Genomic DNA, 21154 nt, shown 5'->3' with positions numbered 1-21154 from the left:
AGTCCGTTTTGATTATTTGAGCATCCATTCTGATTGCTCAGGCTTCTACTCTGATTAGTCAAATACTCATGCCAAGCTGATTGTTACGTATTTTGGATATTGCCATTGGATGCAAAGATCAAGTAAATATGAGCTGACAATTTTGTAAAAAGTGATATGTGAGGGCTGGAGGCATGGCTCAAGTGGTAAAGCACTGTCCTAACAAGTTTTAGGCCCTGAGTTCAAACCATAGGACTGCAAACAAAACAAAAAATCTGATACACGAAACTACTGTATCTGGATCCCTCAGTCCTATAGCAACAACCCCTAGAATCTGGGCAAAGGCCAAGGCCAATGGCAAAACTCTTTCCTTGGGTGCTAGTGGTAGATCCTTATTTACCTACTACAAAGAAAAAGCCACCAAGTTGCAACTACTCTGAATGGTTCAATTTCTGGATAGGGTCCAGCCCACAGAGGGAAGAGAGAAGGCGCAGTTCAGCATGCCCAGACCATTCGGCTCCATATTCTCCTCTGAAGGGTGTCTTGGAAGTAATGCACTCTAATACCTCACATTGTTTCTGTGTCTGATAATAAAGTTTCTAACAACAAAATGTTAGGAAACTTCATTCCTTTAATTAAGTTAAGCATTGCTATTTCTTAGGATTTTGTGTCAAAACTGTGTTTCGCATAGGGCTTCTTATAAACAAGTTATTAAAGAAAGGCTTTTTTTCTTTTCTTCAGTGTTAGGGATGGAACCCAGGGCCTCCTGCATGATAGGCAAGTGCTCTACCACTGAGCTACACCCCCAACTTGAGAAAGTCTTGGAACCAACTTAAAATAGCAAAGTACAGATGTGTTAAAATTTACAATTAGCAACATCACAGTTCCTGGGTTGCTTATGGTAGTAAATAAAAGAACACGTTATCACTTCAATAAATAATAGAATACTTATTTGATCACATAATAAAAGAATCAGATATAAGTCTAGTGATAGGTAAGACTTATTTCAGCAGCAGCTCAGATGACATCTCTGAGTTTCTTCTCTCTCTTTTCTCTTGCAATGCTTTTTGTATGTGTGTGTGAGATTGGGGTTTGAACTCAGGGCTTCACAATTGCAAAGCAGGGGCTCTACCACTTGAGCCACATCACCAACTCATTTTGCTCTGTTTATTTTGAAGATGGGGGCTCTTGAACTGCTTGCTGGGGCTGGCCTCGAACTGAGGTTCTCCTAATCTCAGCCTCCCAAGTAGCTAGGATTACAGGCATGAGCCACTGATGCCTAGCCTGTCTCCTCTCAATGCTTTTTCAAAGTAGCATTTACTGCAACAGGCCAGCCCCATGTACTGGCAAAATGTCTTCCTGACGCTGCTGGGCAAATTGCTTCCAGATTCAAATGGAAGATGTAGAGAATCCTCTTCCCCGTGAGTTCAAGTAACTACCCAGAAATTGAGTTCCTTGGGCCTTGACTGCCCTTCCCCAAAATAATCAAGGGCCCAAGAGAATAGCAGCCTAGGTCAACTGGCTTAATCCATGGAATTGGGTGTGGAGTCAGACTCACCATGAACACAGTATACTGGTAGAAACAGAGAAAATAGGAGGAGAAGAGGTTGAGGAAGCACCCGTGTTTGTCAAATGCATAGTGATATTTGTGTTAAGTAATGCACAGTGGTTGAATAGTTGGAATTTCTGGAGAAATAACAAAGGTGAATCTGGGAAAATACTGCATTGATTGGTGTTTAGGAGGGAAGGAGGAAGTCTGGCCCCCTTGACAAGAAGAGGATAGATGGTCCAAAATTAGAATTAACGTAGGCATTTGGACAGCTGGGCCCTTTTCTACCCTACTTCAGCAACTAGCTAAGGTTAAGCTTAAGTTAAACACCTTGGCAATATCAAATTTATCTGTTAGCCTCTGACAAATCTGTCTTGGGAGTTCGTAATGGAAAAGCAATAGGACTAAAGTTATTTGCATCCTTTTAAAGTGAGGCAGAGTGTGTGAAGTGATGTGTGGGACTTTTTTAAACTGCTGTAAAGAAGACACTGTCTAGAACACTGGGCTGTAAGATCAGTATAGCAAGATCAGTTCTTCTAGTCCTGTAGCAAAGAGTCTAGTTAGAGTCTGCCTCTAACTAGTTCTGTGACCTTAAATAAGCACAATGACCTTTCTGTGCCTCATTTTCCTCATCTGTAAAATTAGAGGGGCTGGATCAGATGATCTCTTTCCTTGTGTAAAATCCTTCAGGCTGTTGGATCCAGGTTCCTGTAAGAGATGGCTTGAGGTCTGGAGGTTCAGTTCTTACAGACATTGGTCTTCTGAGCTGCCCAGACACTTGTGAACCAAGGGGATTTATCAGCAGCCTCAGCGGACTTATAGGTGCCATGAGGGGTGTGGTGCTGGGAAGGGAGCCCAAGACTCCTAGTTCCTTGTTCTAAAGAGCATTCAATTTGCCCTATGACTCAGTTATCAGCACTTCTCTCTTTCCAAGGAGTGTAAAGTTTCAGTCCTTTCTGAATGATTTATTGGGTTACCAAAGATTTATTGGATTGCCAAACTATTGAATTAAAAAGAAAAACAAGGGCTGGTGATGGCTCCAGGGGTACAGCACCAGTCTAGCAAGCATGAGGTCCTGAGTTCAAACCCCAGTACTGCCCACCCCCCAAAAAAAAAGAAGAAAGAAAAGTAAGAAATTCTGCTTTGTATTTTGAATCAAATCTAATCAGATTCCTACCTCTAATTCCTACTTAATATGGACAATCATCTCCTGAAAAAAGCCTTAAACATAGATTGTTTTTTTCTAATTAAACAGCAGCAAGGATTTAAAGTTAGAGAACGGGTTGACTTGCTCTAGAACCTACGACAAAACACCCTATCTCTGTGAAATTCCTTGCTCTCTCTGTTCAGACAAAACTGAAGAGTTAAAAACAAATCAAGCCAAACTCTTTGATTACTCATTTTTTTAAAAGACTTACAATTAGAAAATGACGATGATGACCTAATAGAGTGTAAAGAAATGAGGCTGGATAGGTGATCTCTTTGGGCCAAGATGAATATACAGATTGAGAAAAACTGCTAATGAAATTCCAATCACATAGTCATTTTCCACCTATCACTTTCTGAAACCCAAGTCACTATATGGCCTAATTAGGCCTGTTTGGGGGATTATCACAACATCCTATTTCTGCAGTAAATGGCACCATCCGGGGCTTAATATTCATTGAGGCTTTTATGAAACAGAGAGGTTTCCATATGTCTCTAGAGAAAAACATTTGTGCTTGCCATCTGCTGCTCAGGAGTAGTTTTGTAGAAAAAGAATGCAAATTGCCTGGTTCTTTAATTACTTTGGAGCTAGGCTATACTATAGTTGAGATTGTGGGATAACTAATTTACTGTTGAGAATACTGTTGTTTACTTAGCCACCAACTCAAAGATGTTTTTTTTTTCTTTACAAGCAAAGAGCATGAAAAGAAATTGAAGCCTAAAGTTATTTGCATCCTTTTAAAGTGAGGCAGAGTGTGTGAAGTGATGTGTTGGACTTTTTTAAACTGCTATAAAGAAGACACTGTCTAGAACACTGGGCTGTAAGATCAGTATAGCAAGATCAGTTCTTCTGGTCCTGTAGCAAAGAGTCTATGACTCATTCTTAATGCTTCAATGTTGGAAAATCTAAGAATCTCCTTGAGTTCAGCATCAAAGGTAACTTACCTATGTGCCTCTAGATGCTAATTACCTGGGCTTTTTTTTCCTTCCCTTCTAATTAGCTTCTTGAATTGGAGATAATTTCATTAACACCTCCACTATCATTAGAAAATATATCAAGGACTGGATATGTAACTCAGTGATGGAGAGGTTGCCTAGCATGTGTAAGGTCCTGGGTTCAATCTTCAGCAATGAGGAAAAAAAAGAGAGAGAGAGAGAAGGCGGAGGAGAAGGAGAGCAACAAGAAGAGCAACAAGAAAAGAAAAGAAAAAAAAAAAAGAATTGCAGAGGAGGAGGAGGAGGAGTTTAAACTTAGGGCCTCAGCCTTTGAGGCAAGCATTCTACCACCTGAGTCACAGCCCCAATCTTTTTTGGATTTTTTTGTAGGTGGTGATGGTTTTTGATTTTCAGATAGTATCTAGTGTTAACTTCCCCAGCAGTCTCAGACTACAGTTCTCCTACCTCTGCCTCCAAGTAGCTGAGATTACAGACATTTGCACCATGACTGGCTCAAAGATATATTTCAGTTTTTCTTACTCAGTAGTCACTTCAACCAACTGGGTTTAACCTAAAGTAGAAATTCTGGAGGTTAGGGATTATCTACTCTTTTTTATTATTGATGCTTTTTCTAACTTTCCTCACTATTAGAATACAGAATGTAAGAAATTGACAACTGAATGTGACCAGGTTTGGTCACTGACTGTGAGGTCCCTGATGGGATACTTTGCCTCAGGGCACCTCTGATTTCTAAATCTGTCTTCTGTTTCAGATGCTAGCACACCAGTGACTAGAGAGATTGTTAATTCCAGTGTCTCTCAAAGTGTGTGCCTCAGAACACCGAGCGAATCAGCAGATGTTTGCAGGTGATAGGAGAGGGAAGGGTTTCATGGTCAAAGCCTTGAGAGAGGTGCTGCTCTCACAGTGCTTTCATGGATCAGCTTTCTAGAACCTTTAATATGCTAAAATGCACTGAGGCTGTCCACCACAGGGCGTGGCACCCAGCTTTCCTCATACTCCTTCCTTATCTGGGACCTGTGTTCTGCAGAATAGATGTTGGAAAACTGATTTAATCTAAGTCCTTGTTTTAGATTCAAAGATGCTAACTCGTGCTGTCCTCCTGTCAAGATGAGAATCAGTGTGTTTACAGGAAGCTCTCAGGAGGACAGGCAGGGTCTATTACCAGAGTTCCTGACAAACTGGCCTCCCAAATCCTCCTGAGTCCCAGGGCAGGCCCTGCTGCCACCCTCCCTGTCACCATCACACCCACACAAAGGTCAGCCAAGGGCTTGAGGCCACCCTGTTGGTTGTCTCTAGCCCACCTGGGACTAAACTGAAATGAAAACCACCTATGAACTGGAAAGCATATTTATCCAGAATTCTGACAATGCAAAAATTTTGTGATTCTTCAATGAACATCGTGAATGCTATGTTTTTTAAGAAAAAGATGAATGTCAAATTATTACGCTAACATTTAGTGTTTTTCTTTTATATTGTTCTATATTTTGAGTGAGTTAGAGGCTGTGTCAGAGGGGTCACATCATACCAGACTAATCTCCACTGACATTTAAAGTGTTGTAAATGATCTGCACAATGAAATGTTATTAGAGATGAATTATTTAAATTTCTTGAGAGGATGAATGATATTCACATTGTGTCCCTAATGACTAACACAGAGCTTGGCATGTATTAGCCTCATAGTGATAAATATGTTTGCATTAATTAGTAAATTATAATCTAATGATTGGGGTTTAATAAAATTAAATAATGGTAATAATATATTATCAGTAATAATAGTCTCCTACCCTTTCAAAACAATCTCAAAGATAGATTCCTTGACCTATCAAGGTCAAGGGCCATGAATTCTGGTTAAGTCTTAAAAACACAGGGTATTTAACACTCTTCATTTGGAATCTTCCAGTTTCACAAACAGTGGCACTGTGATGTGGTATTTCTTTTAGATGATAATGAAAGGGATCCTTTCTATATTTGACATTTAAACACACATAGATTAGTACTGAAATGAGTTAGTAGATACCAAGTCCTATCTTCCAGACACTGCAGAATTCCCCTTTCAGCCATTTGGCCCATACTTCAACATCCCCAGAGATAACTCACATAATAACCTTGGAGAAAAGTATGATCCTGAAGGGCCTCTGAATCATCAAAGGATTAAGTCATGTGGGTAAATTATAATTTGTGTTCTGCATTTTCATTCATTTAATAAAAGCTTCTTCCTTTTTTATGAGACAAGCTCTCACTATGTAGCCTAGGCTGACCTTGAACTCCTGATTCTGCTACCTCAGCCTCCTGAGTGCTGGGATTTCAGATGTGTGCCACTATGCCCACCTGTGATAAGAACATTTAAAAAAATCTTATTGTTATGTGAGGTGGGGAATAAGAAATTTTTAGCACCTACAACATATAAAACAACTTGCTAGCGTCTGTAAGAGGAACAAAGATAAAACCAATACAGACCAGCCCTTAAGAAGTTGATGATCTCATAGGGTATGTGAACACACACATAAATAATTACAATACTAGATAGAATTATGATATGCTGTTAATGTGCTAATGAGTTAGCTTATAATTGTTTCAAAACTAGTTTATATTTTACTCAAAGTTGATGGTCTAGGGCTGAGGATGTAGCTCAGTGGCAGAGCACTTAAGTAGCATGTGCAAGGCCCTGAGTTTGATCCCCAGTGCCACACACACACACACAAAATTAAAAAGATTAAAAAGTGGTTGATGGGAGGAGGTAGCCCAAATAATATATACACATGTAAGTTAATGTAAAAGTGAAAAAAAAGAGGTAGCCTAAGGCTGGTGGAGTAGCTCAAGTGATAGAGAGCCTGCTCAGCAAGTGTGAAGCCCTGAGTTCAAATTCCAGTACCCCCCAAAATAAATAAATAAACCCAAAAAACTGGTACTGTGTAGTGAAGCAGATACCTAGTATATTAGAGCACTCCATTCTGACTATTCTGGATAAATGGAAGATTCTCCCAGCATCAGTATCACTCAAGAGCCATGCTTCTAGTTAGATGGTACATCAGGGCTTCCCAGCATGGTCCTGAGCAGTGAATCACTTACTCTGCACACATAATTCACCTCCACTGCATGGTCAGGGAGGGTGAGTCACAACGATATGGGGAAACAGAACTGTGCTGCTGGGGCTTGGGGGATGCTTTCGGGAAGTTAGATACTTGTGTGGGCCACCAACACAGTAGCAAGTCAAATTGTCAAGTGACAACCAGAAGTGGGTCAGTCTGGGCACACAAATTGTTCCTGGCTCTGCAGGGTGTCTTAGTCTGAACAGATAGTGGGTCTTTGGGGAGGGGGTGAAGTTTATTGGGATAGGAGGAGGACCTGCCTGTTCACATTCAAGAAGTGACCGACACTTGACTGTTACGAACCAATTCTTTTATTCTGTTTTAGGCCGTATTTTTACCTTCATTTTAAGAGAAAGAGAATTTTAAGGAAATTAATTTAGATAACCAACCTCTCAAAGGTCATTAAGGAAACGAGTAATGACAGAGAAGGCTGGATGAAAGCCCTTGCCTGAACCAAAACCCAGAATTCAATATTAACAGATTGATACACTCTAACCACAACAAATAGGCATCAAAATTCACATCTCACACATTTCCTTGTTATGTCTTTTGCTTTGAGTATTTGATGATAAACATACCTTTGTGCATATGTGCACATATTTCCTTAAAACTCAACCTTGTAAACTCATTTGAACAAAATTGAGACATGGGTTAAGAATAAGGAAGTTCATAATTCCACATCTCCAGCCAGAACTGGGATCACGATCCTGACTCTGAGGAAAATGAGGGGTGCGTTTTGTCCTTGTGCTCTTCTCAAGTTTGACTCGAGGACTCCCCAACAAAGAGCAATGTAGCAGATGTCCCATGGCCCAGTGTGACATGCTTCTCTTGTGCGTTCCACTTGGTCCATTCTGGGAAGGCACAGCCATGGCAGTCTCCACCCCACCAGGATCACCCTCTACAGTTTTGGTATCTTGTTTTTAATGGGTACTCAACTTCTCTGATGAAATTCTTAATTATGGAGCTTATTCATTTGGTTCCTGACCCTTATATCAACTGAAGATCATGCATACTTCTAGAATATGTAAGTTATATGTTGGAGGTAGCAGACAGAACACTTAAAACAGCTCATGCCTCTGCTTTATAAGTTGAGATAGAAATTATTGATGGCATTTCAATAATTTGATAGAAATTAGGATAGGAAACATCTCCCAACACTCTCGTGTTGAACACTTGGTCCCCAGCTGGTGATACTATTTTGGGAAGTTCTGGACACTTTAGGAGGTAGGGCCTAGGTTCAGGAAGTAGGTTACTGGGTGCATTCCTTTGAAGGGTCCTTTCCTTTCTTTACTTCCTGTCTGCCATGAGGTAAGATACTCGTCTGCCACACAGTCCCATTACCATAACATTCTGCCCAAAATCATGGGGCCAGGCAGCCATGACTGAATCCTCTGAAACTGTGAGCAAACCAAGTTTTCCTCCCTTAAGATTTTCTCTCTGGATCCTTTTTTGGTTCATAAGCATGATGATGCATAAGCATGCATGCCTCTGCATGGCATGTGCTGCCCTCAAATCTTGTTATGACACAGGCACATTACCCTTCTGATGTGAAGAAAAAAAAAAAAGATGTTCTCTCTGGTATTTGGATCACAATGTCAAGAAAACTAATACAGTATCCATATTTGTCCAGACTGTAGTATTAATGCACTGTTTTTGTTTATTTATTATTTGGACTGGTAGAATTTGCTCTTAGGTCTTGGCAAGAGGGGCCCCAATCCCGGCATCCACTATTTAGATAGCCTTGCCCTTGCCCTTGCCCTTTTCCAGTCACTTCTTACTGGGCAAGGGGTTCACAGGCCAAGCAGATTTATTGACACAGAGCCTTACCTCCCTTTTAAGCCATACAGTTGGTCCCCAGATCCCAGAATCCCATGCCAAAGGCTCTGCTTCCAGGACTGTGTGGGCTTTAACTCCTGATCTGTCCTTCTGAGAGTGGAACTTATCATTGATGTGGCACCATAGGCCCAAGCAATGATCCAAAGGGGTAGAGGTATGACCAGAACTTTGTGGGGATTCACTTGGTCTGTGTGTGAAATGTCCACGATGCCACCAGACCTGGGGTAGCAAAGAACACAGCATACTGGCTAGGATTACTCTCCCTGAACCACCACACTGTAGTAGGGTACCCTGAGGATTCTCTAGATCATTAGAAATGTATATCTGTCAAGGCAGGAAATTTGTTTATTAATTCCAACTCTAATTCTTAAGTATTTAAGCATGATATGTGGGCCTTCATTTCACTCTTGCCCTGGGCTCCTCCAGTGTGGGATTGGGCCTGCTCTTGGGATAGGTTTGATTTGGAGAATTTTAATATACAGCCATCCTTCACTATCCTTCAGATACCAAAAAATGCAGATGCTGAATTCCTTTTAATAAAATGGTATAATGTTTGCATATGGCCTACACACATCCTCCTGTATACTTTTGGTCATCTTTAGATTACTTATGATACCTAATACAATGCAAATACTCTGTAAATAGTATTACCCTGTATTGTTTAAGGAATCGTGACAAGAAAAAAAGTCTGTACATGTTCAGTACAGGTGCAGTTTTTTCCAAATGGTAATGAGGGTGAAGTATGGGTAGTGGGCTGGCCACTTTGCCACAAAGCAAATGATGCAATGTTCCAACTATGTCCCAGCATCCTGCTCCTGCTCCCTGATCCAACAGGAGAAACCCTGTGGGGTATGTGTTTAATACCCACTGAGAACCATAAAAATATGACATAGTTGTTTTCAAACAATTCAGACCCCACACTGATGCTCTGATCTACATCACTGCTGTTGCCCAAACTTCTCTTTCCAGCTGACTTCCTTCAGCTGCTTGGAGTTAAGAGCTGGGCACTTTGAAGGCTGCTTCCAGGCAGCCAGGGATGAACTAGGGACTAGGGCCAGGCTTCCTGGATGGAACACCACTTCAGCAAATCCCCTAAGCCTTTCTGTTTTGTCAGCTGTAAAATGAGCAGACTAATTCAGCCTTACTTCAGAAGGCAATGAGTGGCAAATTTAATTAATGGTGATTGTTACAGGCTTTGCAATGTAAAGTTGTATATATGTGAAAATGAAAAGGAAAATTGGAGCTGTTTTATCCAAAATCAACTAACTTCGGAGGGTATCCTGCTTTCTGTTGCCATGAGTAAGCCTCCAAGTCCTGATCACAAACTCCTGAAGACTTTAGGGATGTGGGAAAGCAGAGTTAGGCTCCCATTACCTGGACAGAAAATAGGGTTTGGTACTGGAGTGAAGGGACAAGTTTAAAATCAGTGCATGTCTCAGAGATCTGGCTGGCAGGCAGCACCAAGATCCACTGGGTCCAGCTGGTGGCAGGTGACAGACTGTTTTCTGCAAAGACAGAGAACAAGGTGCATCCCCTTATCCCCAGGCCTGTTCTGTAGAGATCCTTGAGATCTAAAGTGTCACCTTGAGGAGAGAGCTCTTCCTATCATCCTTGCACTGTTTTGCTGGTTGACAGCTCACATTAGCAATATATTCTTCAGGGATAGCAGTTTACTGAGAACACGCAACAAAGATCAGGTCTGTGTGGGATCCATTTCTTCCTTTAAAATCTATGCCTCACTCATGACACGCTACATGATTTAGCAGGAGTCATTCTAGCCCAAAGCTGGGCATAGTGGCTCACACCTGTAATCCCAGCTACTTGGAAGCAGAGAGTAGGATAGTTGCTGTTTAAGGTCAGCCCAGGCAAAAATTTATCAAGACCTTACCTCAACCAACAAGCTGGACACAATGGCACACACCTGTCATCCCATCTATGCGGGAAGCAGAGAGGAGGATAACAGTCTGGGATCAATGCCAGGCAAAAGCACCAGAGATCCTATCTGAAAAATAACTAAAGCAAAAAGGGTTGGGTGTGTGGTTCAAGTGGTAGAGTGCCTGCTTAGAAATGTGAGACCCTGAGTTCAAACTCTAGTACCAACAGAAAAACAAACAAACAAACAAAACCCCTCATACTGGACCTGTTAAGAATCACACCTGAGAGTTATTGATTACTCTGAATAACATAGGGTTTCTGTTTCTTGCATACAATTCCTCTAGCAACATGCATTTTTAGCAAATCTTAACTTTTTCTGTGCAACTGCAGTTTGAACGCAGGCTTCGTGCTTGCAATGCAGGCATTTGCACAGCAGGCACTCTACTGCTTGAGCTACACCTCAGTTCATTCTGCTCTGTTTATTTTGGAGATAAGGTCTCATGAGCTATTTGCCTAGGCCTACCTTGAATCACAATCCTCCCAATCTCAGCCTCCCAAGTAGCTAGGATTATAGGTGTGAACCATCAGCTCCCAGCTTGCAAAACATAACGCTTATATATTTACAGGATGTTATAGATATAAAATGTCCCCAAAGACTCATGTGTTGAAGGCTTGGTCCTCAGCTGGTGGCACTATTGAGAGATGATTGGATCATGAGGTCACTAACTTCATAAATGGATGAATCCATCAATGAGTTCATAACTGAGTGGGCTAAGGGAGGTGGGGCCTAGTTGGAGAAAGTAGGTCACTGGGATGTGCCTTTGAAGGGTACATCTTGTCCAGGCCCTTTTCCCCCTCTCTATTAGAGAGTTATTCCTGGCTGCCATGAGGTGAGCCACCTCCTCTGTCATATGTTCTGCCACCATGATGTTCTGCTCCAACACAGGCCTAAAAGCAACAGAGCCAGCTGACCATGGACAGAAACCTCTGAAACTCTGAGCCAAAATAAATCTTTCCTCCTATAGATTGGTTTCTCTCAGGTATTTTGTCACAGAGACAACAGGCTGACAAACACAGTGAACATGAATGTCTTTCTTAATCCCTCTGGTGTTTCTAGGGTAGCAGATGGCACTCAGCATTGTGTTATAAACATGTCATTCATATTAGATAACCTTGACTTCCTTGAAAAGCCCAGGAGAGTCTTAATCATTTTTACATTGACCCCAACTCCAGTGCCTTCCTCATAGGAGACACACACACACACACACACACACACACACACACACACACACACACAAGCAATTTGTTCAAATACATTGAAAATGGAAAGACCCAATGAGTGATGAAAATGATAGTCAGGCCTAATAGCTACATTTTAATTTAAGTATGATTTAAATACAATATTACATTGGTTAGGATCCAAAATCTCCAGCTTCAGTCAGACTTAGGTTTGTACATTGGTCTTGCAAATTACCATTTGTGAGGTCTTGGGAAAGGTACTTAACTATCTCTATGTCTTAGTTTTCCCATCTTTAAAATCAGGTAATGAAACTATTTATTTCATAAGGCTGTTGTCAGGGTTAAATGAAACAGTCTAAGTCAAGTGCCTGGTAGTGCCTGGCATGAAATACATACTCAGGTATCTCGTCTCGTCTTCAGTTAGCGGTGGAGGGCAGTAGTCTTAGTTGCCCACAGAACCTAGAAGTATAGTCTTCAGGTTTAACAACCTGTCATGCAGATCCCTCAATGCTATCTTATGACCCATGTAGGCTAAAACCTCCAGATTTTCTGCTTTTTACCCCTAATTTCAGATTTTATTCTTTGACCACTTGAAGAGTAGGAATAAAACAGTTCTCACTCAGATGTCATGTTGAGAGCACTTTGAAGAGGCACGTTGTGGATGAATTACTGGTGCATTATGCACAGTAACTGTTGTCGGTAAACTTATTGCCAAGCACATGTGGATTCTTAGCCACTGACTCAGGCCCAAAGCCCCCGGTATGTTGTCTGTTTAAATGGTTTCTCCCCCTTCATGCAGGGTCCTCAGATTTAATAATTCTCTATGAAAAAGTGTTTTTGTTGTAGATATTTATCACCAGTTTGTTGAAGTTTGTGGAGAAAATGTTTTCAGTTAACAGACTTTATCAAATTAATGTGCTGTACTTCAGGGACAAGGCAGAACAGCCGTGAGGGAATCTGAAAGGGAGGACTTAGAGCCAGCCACCAGCTGCTGTGCCACAGGTGGCAGTGACAATGGTTAGGAGGGAGTAGGTCCCTTGTAGGGTTTCTGTTCAGTCTATGCTTCCTTTCCTAGGTCTCTCCACACAGCCACAGATGATGGGGTAGACACACCCCGCCCCCAAGCTGAGAAACCAGATTCACTCTCCAGGGCATTTGGAATGGGGACATAGGTCTCTGGTCAGTCACAGTTGGCTCAGGAACTAGGACGGCCAAGGGGGCTGGCATGGCCATTTTTACTATGTAACCTGGGAGTCAGAGAAAACTGGACTGTAGAGAGAGGAGACTCAAGCAGTCAGGGAGAAGGAGAGATGAGAAACTAGGTCGGCCCTAAAGAAAAAGGGAGGTGGCAAGAGTGTAGCTATCTCCATTCCCAGTGGCCGTTCAGGGTTTTGTTCCCATCCCCATGGGACCTGGCTACCCTTCCTGACCTGGCCCTTGTCCAGTGCACCGTCCATCTTACCTCAGGCAAGTATGAGATGTCTCTGTGACTGTAACCTAAGGAGCCTTGGCTAAGGCAGTGGCCTGGCAGGGAGAGGGGCCACGCCAGGGATCCTGGTTGCATGAAAGGGTCTGCCAGTTGGTGCCACCCTGGTAGTCTCATCACACTGGCCCATCAGAGGCAGGTACATAGGTAATTTTTACTGATGATAAGTTTAGATGCAATAGATTCATGGTTATCCCTGAAACAATGTTCTCTCTTAGTCATTTCCTGGTACATTTTCTTATGTAGTATGGAAGTGGGCTGGTATTGTTGATGGCACACCCAGAATTCTGTCTAATGTGAAATTTTCTACAGGGTTATGTGTACCTGCAGCTGCCATTGGTTATGTATGTTGCAGCAACATAACAAAACAAAACAGACTAAGTAGTGGTCTCACCAATTCCTCTAACAATTGGTCAGCCCATTGCTGAGCATGTGACCCTGCCCTAGATTCAGGGGGCAAATCCCATGTCTAGCAGAAGGCTAGACAACCTGCCCCATATTCCTTTAATACTATCCATTTCAGCAGTTCAGGAGACACAGTGGGTTTTGGCTTCTGAGTTTCTGCCTTCATATTGGGATTGAGTTGCAGTCCTGATTCCTGGTTGTAGGACCTGCATCCTGGATTCTCCAGGCTTCAGTCCTTGCCTGTAGAACACAACTAGTGCCCTGCACCCTTCAAGCTTAGTACTCTAATTTGCTCACATCTGTTCTCCCAGGTAATGCACCTGAAACACAGACCACACCGAAATCTTCCAACTTCCTCTTGCCCTTCCTGACTCACTCTGCCAGTCTGCGTCATTCACCCTGTCCTTCCCAGCATCTTCCTATCACTCCACCACCTCCATGTTCTTCAAGCCAATAATCACATTTGCCTACTTATGGGAGACCTACCTTTTCCCATTTGCTAGATCTTTCTAACTCTGATGCTCTGTAAGCTACCCTAGCACCTACTATTACTCTGAGGGTCCCTGTGGACCCTCACCTCTGACAACCAATCACAATGCCTAGCACTCATCAGGGTGATACTGGGGCAGTGCAGGTGTGAGGAAATCAGTGATGTAAAGAAGCAGACCAGCAGGGCATTGGTTCAAATCCTTGTTCCTCTACTTGGACATGGTACTTAATTTCTTTAGAAACCAAAGGACTATTGAAAGGATTATACAAGATAAAGTGTCTGGCAAAATTTAGTAGATATTTATAAAGTACACCTTTCCTCTACTTAGATTATTTCACAGCTTTACTGAGATATAATTCACCTACCATACAATTCATCAATGTAAAGTGTATATTTCAGTGGCATTTTAGTATATTCAATGCACTTAGATTTCTTAAGATGCACTTATAGAGTGAAGGATATGAGGTTTAATAGCAGTTAAAAAGACTTAGGATTTTAGTCAGCTATAAGTTCATGTAAATCAAAAGTATGATATTATTGCCTTGGCAAAAAAGCTGCTGTGATATTGGGCTGTACTGATACACACATGATGATCAGAACAGGGCTCTGTCATTTTGAGCTGGCAGTATATTCTGTCCTTAGACTAGTTTTAAGACAGTCAATGGGCAAATGGGAGCATATCTAGAGAGATGAGAAACCGCAAGTACTGTTTGTAGGAGCCAGTTAAACTGAGCTTGGAGAAATCAAGCCTAAGAAGAGATGAAATGCCAATCAGCTCTGGGGAAACGAATGGGATGTACTTCTGTGTGTCCTCCCATGGCCAGAACCATAAAAGGTGAATTTAAGTTAAGTGAAAAGATATGCAATATGAACAAAAATTGAAACTATCTAAAATTGGAACAGATTGTCCCTTTCTAACTTGAAATTCTATACCTGCAAGTCAGGCCAGGTGTGGTGGTATATGTCTGCAATCCCAGCTATTTGGGAGGCAGAGCTAGGATGGAAGTTTGAGGCCAGCCTAGACAAAGTGAGAGATCCTATCTGAAAAAGAAAAACAAAAACTAAAAGCAAAAGGACTGGGGACATGGCTTAAGTGGCAGAGTGCTTGCCTACGAAGTATAGAAGTGCATAAGACCCTAAGTACAATCTCCAGGACTGCAAAAATAAAAAAAGAAAGCAGAAGGCACGCTTTTACAGAGTCCTTAGTCTGATATGTTGTCCTCAGGCAGGTAAAATTTCAACTTTTCTTTCCTGAAGGTCAGTCATCTAGTACATGGACTAGTATAGTGGTTCATTCTTTCTCTCATTTTTCCATTCCTGTTCTCTGCCTTTGTGTGTGTGTGTGTGTGTGTGGTGCTGGGAATCAAATCCAGAGCCTCACATATTATAGGCAAGTGTAGCTACCTAGGAGTAGCTACATTGTTCTCTGGAGGACAAAGGAAGCTCCAAAGTGTAGACTCATTCTCGGCCACTAACTTTTCTTTAGGAAAACCCATGATAACCACAGTCTGTATATTAAGAAGCCCATATGCACAGTGAATTGCAGGGTGCCCATGTCACAGCCAGGAAGATACCTCTAAGAGGAAAGTCCTGCTGAAACAGAAAGATAAGGCTCTCTGCTGGCCAACACTTGTCCTGTGCAAAGGCCACCTTGTGCCACCTGTTGGATTTGGAAGGAACCATCTTTCAGTTTTTGACTCAAAGATAAGACTCCAACAAGTATTTTCTGCAGGTGGAACATATTTACAATATTCCTTCAGGCACGACTGTTAAGACATTACATTTTAGAAGTCCCTATGAGGGAGATTGCCAACAGCCTAAGATTCTCAGAGCAAACTGATTTCCTTATCATTAACAAGCATAATGAATTACAGTTGGCATTTATTGAGCACTTGCCATATACTATGTATGGTTTCATTTTATCTTCATATAACCTTATGAAAAGGTACTAATATTTTCATTTTATAGTTAGGGAAACAACTCAGAGAGGTTAAGTGACTATTAGAGTTAAGTTTCTGTGCTCCTAGGAAAGAGCACAGAAAGAGGGTTTACATTGTCTGCTGCTTTGTATATAGCAGACATTCCATAAATAGTTGAATAAGTTTTTCAATGTGAATAAATAGAGCCCCATTCTTCTTAATACTTTAAGCCCTTTAACTATTAACCTTTTAATCAGCTTTTACCCAATGGAAAAACAGAAAGCATTTTATTTACTTTGCCTATGCATACTTTCCAAAGGAAAAAGGAGCAGAGCTCACTATAGTGAGCTCATTAATCCCAAAATGACTACAAATTATCTTCCCAGTCTCAGTCAGAATTATCTTCCTGAGGCTTAGTCAGAATTCAGTGATCTTTTGTTGTTGTTTTTAATCACACCAAGTTTGGCAGTGCCTGCCTAGCAAATATGAAATCCTTGAGTTCAAACCCTAGGCAGTGCCTGCCTAGCAAATATGAAATCCTTGAGTTCAAACCCTAATACTGCCAAAACACACACACACACACACACAAAAGAAAGAAAGAAAAAAGAGAGAGGGAGAAAGAGGAAGGAAGGAAGGAAGGAAGGACGCAAGCAAGCCCTATTAAAGTTATGACTAGAAGAGGATTCTGGATAAACCACATGGAATGGTCAGTCCTCAAAGAATGACCATCAAGTCAGTTATGTTGAGCTTGGGACTCAATGACCATATTGCTAGAGTGCTTATACTAGGCATTGAGGGAGATAAGACCAAATTCTGGCCTTTAAGAAGCATGTTGACTTTTACGGAAGAGAAGATATGGATATAGGGAAAGCTAAGTATCAGTACAAGAGCATAAAAAGAAAGCTCACACAAGACAACAGTATTTATTAAGAAGTGATTAATGTAGGCAACAAGAATTCAGAAAAGGGAGAGATTATATTTGCATAAATTGATTCTGACTTCAGGGTCTTCATAAACCATCTTTACTATGAGCTGTGGAGTTACAATGAACTTTGAGAGAGTGCTTTGCCTCAAAGTATCTCACTTTCTTCCCTGAAAACTCAGGTGGACAGTGAGAGGGGTTTTAGGTGGCAATAGGCCCAGCCCAACTAGAAACCAACAGCAAGGGAACAGGGTCGAAACAGCCATCAGTCAGTCTATGCAGCAACACTGCAAGGTGAAGGATGGAGAGCAGATCTAGTGGCAGACCATGTGGAAAACCTAGCATGGATCCCAGTGATGAGGAGGAATGGTCTGCCAGCATAGCTCAATAGAGGTGCAACCTCAGTTGGGAATTAAGTTGGTCTGGAAAATAGAGAAAATGACCAGCCTTTTGAGTCTGAGTGTCTTACCCTTTATCCACAGGTGCTTGCCTGAGTGTGTGTCAGGAATCCTTATGAATGAAAGATGGATTGCACCCCCTACAGTTGGTGTTTTAGGGTAAAGGTTTAATCCCTGTTGGAGAACTGGTAAACAGAAAAAGCACTGGCCTTTTTTTCAGAAGTTGCTGGTAAGATAGGAGTGTGTTGAGAACAAGTCATGAGTGCTTTGAAACCTGCTAATAGGTAGACAGTAGAACAAAGAGAAAAATGAAGAATTGGTGTGGTGGCACCCACCACTCAGAAAGCAGAGGCAAGAGAGTTTGAAGCCAGTCTAGGTTACATAGTGAAACCTTGTCTCAAACAAATAAACAAATCACAAGGGAGCCTTGTTATAGTCTCCTGATGGCACAGATGTCTCTGACCTTGTCAAAAAAAATACTTAGAAAGGGAGCTGGGAACATGGCTCAAATGGTAGTATGCTTGCCTAGTAAGTTCAAGGCCCTTAGTTCAAACCCCAGTTCTATCAAAACAAAACAAAACAAAAAACTTAGAAAGGGAAGGGTGTGAAAAGTTATCTTTAGGGCTCCTACTCACATTCCAAATTTTTTTTCAAACAAAATGAAACTAAACCTCTGACCCTGTTTCTGGGAAAAGAAGGGGACAGGCCTGAAGAATTCAGCCCAAGGGAAAGGTGTGGATTTGATTTATTTAGCACAGCTCTTTGGGGAGCCTAAAATTTGGAACCAGATGGGTTACTGTGTGGACCTCTGTGAGTTTTCCCAGTGTCTGAAGTTGCTGAATGGAGGAGGGAGCACAGAGGGCTGCCACACACTTCTGAGCAAGAGGGAGCCAGGTGCTACACAGGCAAGTTCAGTGGCACTTTCTCACACCTGCCAGAGTCAGCTGCAGAGTTCTCGGGCAGTAACCAGAGCTCCCACGGGGACCTGTGGTTCTTTGGAAAATTCTTTCTGTAGAATACCTGAGAGCAGGCTGCCAAGGCAGAGGGACTCTGGGGCCCTGCATCTGCTCAGGCCCCTTAATCTGCCATCAGTGCAGGGGCTTGGGGGACAGGTCAGGAGACATGGAGCTTTGGAGGAGGTAGAATTATGGGTAGAATCTGGGTCTGCTTGACATTGAGAGTTCTATTTCTTACGTTGCCTCTGAGTGTCTCAGAAGATACCCAGGGGTTTTGATACTTTTCTGAGCACTGTTTAAAAGAACTGAACCAATAACTAGCCCTGATCATTAGAAATTGTTCCAAGACCAACTATACTTTAAGTGCCAAAATAAATTCTGTGTTTATCAAAAAGTTAAGGAAATAAACATCACAACAAAAGAATTAGAAGAAGGCATGGGAAAATGTTTAGTTGATCCTAAGGCAACCAAGACCTGTTTAAGCACAGTAACAAAAAAGAGAAAAATATATATTTAAAATGTGCATGTGTGAATAGATAATGATAAAAACTTCTGGGCTGGGGGTGTAGCTCAGTGATAGAGGACTTGCCTACTACGTGAGAAGCCCTGGGTTTGATTCCCAGCACTACAAAACCGAAACAAAGCAAAACAAAAAATTTTCTATGATTTTTAAAAAAATCACTAAAAATAAAATTAATAGGAAATAAGTTGAGCAAAGTATTTATAACCCATATGATCAGTGGTTAATATCCTTAATATTGAAGGAATAAACAGATGACCATCTCAACAGAAAAGTGCTAACAGCATTGACATATGAACAATATTAATTAAAATAACAGTGAAGGGCTGGCAGAATGGCTCATGTGGTAGGGCACCTGCCTAGCAAACACGAGGCTCTGAGTTCAAATTCCAATACTGCCCCCCCCCAAAAACCCAGTGGGATATGACAAAATACTTCTCAGTTCTTCTGCATTGATTGGGCTAAGGAAAAACATAATACCCAGTATTGTCAAGGGTGGAGAAGAGGGACATGCTCATATAGCTTCATCTGGAATGTAAATTGTTTTGACTTCTTTGGAGGGCAATTTAGCAGTTTATTGTATAAACCTTAAAACGTGCACAACTTTTGACTCTGCAATTTCTCCTCTAAGAATTTATCCTAGGACAATAATCAAGGATGTACACAAAAACTTATTTATGAGAATGTTTACTATGGTGCTGTTTAGTAGTGAAAAATTGTGTGTGGGGAGGAATGATGGATATTAAGATTTGACAGAGTTGAGTGGTGATGAGGACATAAGTCTCCATTACTGCATTAGTCTTCCATTGTAAGAAATTACCATGAATTTAATGGCTTAAAACAACACAGTTCTGTATTTCGAAGTCTGGCCCAGGTCTTGCTGGGCTAAAATTGAGGAGTTGGCAGTTGTGTCCTTTTCTGGAGGCACTAGGGATGCATCCATTTTCTCACCTTTTCTGGCATGTTGAGGCTGCCTAAGTTCCTTGATCACAGACTCCCTTCCTCCATCTTCAAAGCTAGCAACATCAAATTTCTCAGGTCCTTCTTCCTTCACCACATCTCTTTCTCTGATTCTCTTCTGTCTTCCACTTTTAAGGACCCTTGTGATTACATTGGGCCTACACAAATAATCCAGGATAATGTCTTTAAAGCCAGCTAATTGGCAACCTTAATTGTACTTGCCAAATAACTACAGGTTGTGGGGATTAGGATATTGGTATCTTTGGGGGCCATTATTCTGCCCAGACAATGTGTTAATGTATATACTTATCTGTATGACAATTATATTAGTTACTTTTCTGTAGTTATGACCCAAATACTTGATAGAAACACCTTTAGAGAGGAAGGATGTATTTTGGCTCATGGTTTCAAAGGGTTCAGCCCATGGTTACTTGGTTCTGAATGCTTGAACAGAACATCATGGCAGCAGGAGTCTGTGGCAGAGGAGGCTGTACATGGCGGATAGGAAGCAGAGAGCAAGGAAGAGCCTGGGGACCAGATATAACCTTCAAAGTCATGCCCCCGCCATCCACTTCCTCCAGTAGACCCTATCTCCCAAATTTTCTACCACCTCCCAAAGCAGCATCACCAGCTAGGGACTGAGCATCCAACGCATGAGCCTGTAGGGGATATTTCATAATCAAACCATTACATTCAGTCCTGGCTCCCAAAAGCTCACAGCCCTCTTATAATGCAAAATGCATTAAACCCAACTCCAAGATTTCCCCAAACTTAACAATTCCAAGATTGCTCAAAATCCAGTCTTTTCTGAGACTCAAGACAAACTTTTAAAGTTATATACTTCCAAGATACAATGGCATGGAGTGAACATTTCCATTCCAGGGAGGAATATGAGAAAAGCAAGGAAGGATCAGACCAAAGTCAGATTGAAATCCAGCAGGGCAAACACTAAATATTATAGCTGTATGTCCAATACCCATGGCCACTACCCAGGGCACAATGTATTGTGATATGAGCTCCAACAGTCTTGGGCAGTCCTGCCCTTATGAACTTATCCTTTGCAGCCCACATGGCCTTTCTCTTGGCTCCACTCATTGCCTGTGGCTTTCCACAACAGACATTCCATGCTCCTGGCATCTCTAACATCCTGAAGTCTTCATTGATGCTTAGGCATATCCTTATAGCCTTGTTGATTACCCTCTCAGGGCTTCTGCCTGTAGGGATTCAGACCCTACCATACATTGCCAGGGTTCCCAGGCTTTCCTTGAAATCAGGGTGGAAGCCTCATGATCTAATAACTCTTGCATGGATGATGCCAAGTTATGCTGCAAGTGTGAATGGTAGTCAGGCCCACTTGCATCATGGATG

At 41.8% G+C, this 21154-nt stretch overlaps 1 non-coding gene across 1 annotated transcript; it reads left to right on the top strand.

Moving 5' to 3' along the window:
* Nucleotides 1-8221: 8221 nt before the first annotated feature.
* Nucleotides 8222-8328, top strand: LOC141421195 (small nucleolar RNA U13). The gene has a single exon (XR_012445852.1). It is a non-coding gene; the product is annotated as a small nucleolar RNA U13 (small nucleolar RNA).
* Nucleotides 8329-21154: the final 12826 nt, after the last annotated feature.

The sequence above is a fragment of the Castor canadensis genome, chromosome 2 (assembly GCF_047511655.1).
Source record: "Castor canadensis chromosome 2, mCasCan1.hap1v2, whole genome shotgun sequence".
Taxonomy (NCBI): Eukaryota; Metazoa; Chordata; class Mammalia; order Rodentia; family Castoridae; genus Castor; species Castor canadensis.
Note: the sequence above shows the minus strand (reverse complement) of the source record. Positions and strands in the feature narration are given on the sequence as shown.